Source organism: Sinocyclocheilus rhinocerous, unplaced genomic scaffold (genome assembly GCF_001515625.1).
Source record: "Sinocyclocheilus rhinocerous isolate Xijiao unplaced genomic scaffold, SAMN03320098_v1.1 scaffold615, whole genome shotgun sequence".
Lineage (NCBI taxonomy): Eukaryota > Metazoa > Chordata > Actinopteri > Cypriniformes > Cyprinidae > Sinocyclocheilus > Sinocyclocheilus rhinocerous.
Window position 1 is genome coordinate 2,329,688 of NW_015631049.1, and position 2,594 is coordinate 2,332,281.

The 2,594-nt window shown below is 32.5% G+C and overlaps 1 protein-coding gene across 1 annotated transcript in view; it reads right to left on the minus strand.

The window, feature by feature from the left end:
- LOC107741280 (protein unc-13 homolog B-like) overlaps nucleotides 1–2,594 on the minus strand; it is a 70,239-nt gene that overhangs the window by 33,683 nt on the left and 33,962 nt on the right. The gene's annotated exons all lie outside the window — the stretch shown is intronic.

Here is a 2,594-nt window from a genome sequence, read left to right on the forward strand (position 1 = left end):
TCCTTTAGTGGACTTTGCTATCTTAGGTACTACCAAAAGTCCAGAGTTTTGCGACCTTAGGGAGCGTGATGGATTGTAGCGTGGTAGAAGACTAGTTAGGTACGCAGGAGCTAAACCATTAAGGGCCTTGTAGGTAAGTAATAATATTTTGTAACTGATACGGAGCTTAATAGGTAGCCAGTGCAGAGACTGTAAAATTGGGGTAATATGATCATGTTTTCTTGACCTGGTAAGGACTCTAGCCGCTGCATTTTGGACCACCTGTGGCTTGTTTATTGAAGATGCAGGACAACCACCTGGCAGTGCATTACAATAGTCCAGTCTAGAGGTCATGAATGCATGAACTAGCTTTTCTGCATCAGAAACAGGTAACATGTTTCGTAACTTGGCAATGTTTCTAAGATGGAAGAATGCTGTTTTTGTAACATGGGAAATATGATTTTCAAAAGACAAGTTACTGTCTAATATAACAGCCAGATTTTTGACTGTAGAGGAAGTAACAGTACATCCATCTAGTTGCAAATTTTAATCCAAGAGATTCTATGTACTGTTTTTTGGTCCAATAAGTAATATCTCTGTCTTATCCGAATTTAATAGGAGAAAATTATTGGTCATCCAATCTTTTACATTTTAACACACTCTGTTAGCTTAAATAATTTAGAAGTTTCAGAAGTTTTAGAAGTAATAAGATTATCTCAAAATTATATAATGGATTTCTCCAAACTGTACCCGAAAACACATTTTATGTTAGAGACCAATGGAAAATAGAAGGGAATTTTAATGTCTCAGATGAGAATTGGGAGAAAATTTGTAAAACACAATGGAAATCTACAAGCTCAACCGTGTGAAGAGAATTTTGTTGGAAGAATGATATTAGGTTCTTTATTACACCATCACAGAAAAAACACCAAGGGAAGGGTACTAGCTGCTGGAGATTATGTGGGGGAAAGGAAGCTAACCACTACCATATTTTTGGGGGGTGTCAGAAACTAACCCCATATTGGCAAGAGATAAAAAGGTATCTGGAAGCTGTTTTTGAAGTAGAGATCGTTTTTAATTGTGAATCTCTATATTTTGGTAATATAAATTTAGATGGGTGGAACAATAAGGATAAGAAATTGTTGTTAATTCTTCTGGCGGCTAGTAAAAAAGTAATTACTAAAAAATGGCTAAAGCCAGAGTCACCCACAGTTGAAGAGTGGATTGATACAATACACATTATATATATGATGGAAAAACTATTGTTTTCATTAAGAACTCAGATAGAAGGTTTTTTTCAAATTTGGAATAAATGGATAGATTATATTAAACCGGTACGCCCAGATTTTTCTTGAATTGTAACAGTACTTTTAAGTTATCTTTTTTTATGAGTTGTAAGCAATAGCTCCCCATGTTCTTTTGTAAATAGTTGTTGTTAAGAGGAAGAAAATATAATGCGTATGTAACATTTGAGAAATTTGCTTTCAAGATTGAGGGCATACATACTCTGTATATACATGCTCTTCATAATAACATTAAGGTGTATGTATGTGTTTTCATTTATTTATTTATTTTTTCTTTCTTTCTGAGAAATTATGTATGTCCGGATCTCTGTATGTATTTTCCCTCTGAAAAGGAAAAAAAATAAAAAAATAAAAAAATAATTTTTTATATATATACAGTGGGTACGGAAAGTAGTGTTTGACGTTATAATTGTCTTTACTGTCACTTTTGATCAATTTACTGCATCTGTCATGAATAAAAGTATTTAAAAATTCTTACTGACCCTATACTTGGGTCAGTATCTATAAAATACACATGAAACCTCATAATTTAACAATAGTTAACATAATATAATCAAACTACTGACAATTTCACATAATATTTCTTCAAATTGTCCCAAAACACAAGTGACTTCTATTTTCTAAATTCACTATTTTCAATGCAATTACAATGAATGGGGATTGAGGTTTTTAATCTTCACAAAAAGTATGTAACAATATACATGAGATTAAGGCTTCAAGAGCTTTGTATGAGAAAAATGAAATTAAATGAACCCTTCTCTCACCATTATCACTCAAATTAAATGTGAAAAGTAATCTCTAATAATGTCTACAAATTGTGTTACTTTCAACACTGTTTAGATTAGATTACTGACAATATTGGAAAAACATTAAGTAACCCTTCCATCTCTGGTGAAGACTGAACAAATGTGCTTTTTTAATAGAAGAAATAAAACTTTAAATGTCAGTCCTTGTTTTGTGAACTCCCAGTCCTGCTCCCCCTCTCTCTGGTAATCACTGTAACTGCAGCTGATTCTCAGAATTCTTCCTGAAGAATTGCCAAAATTCTCTCTGGAACAATCTGAAAATCTGGACAATTTCTGGGACGCACAAAAACCTCCTGAGAGCCCATCAAAAAGCTATTTAACATTTGTCATAACAACACGAGGGTCAAAAGTAAGAGAAGGTAAGACAAACTGAAGTGTGTGTGCATAATTTATAGCAAGAACCAAAAAAAATGCTATATGAAGATATACAGAACATAACAGGTCTAATTTTTATAAAATAATTTTTTTTTACACTTTATCCTAAAATAAATATTTCCATTTATTT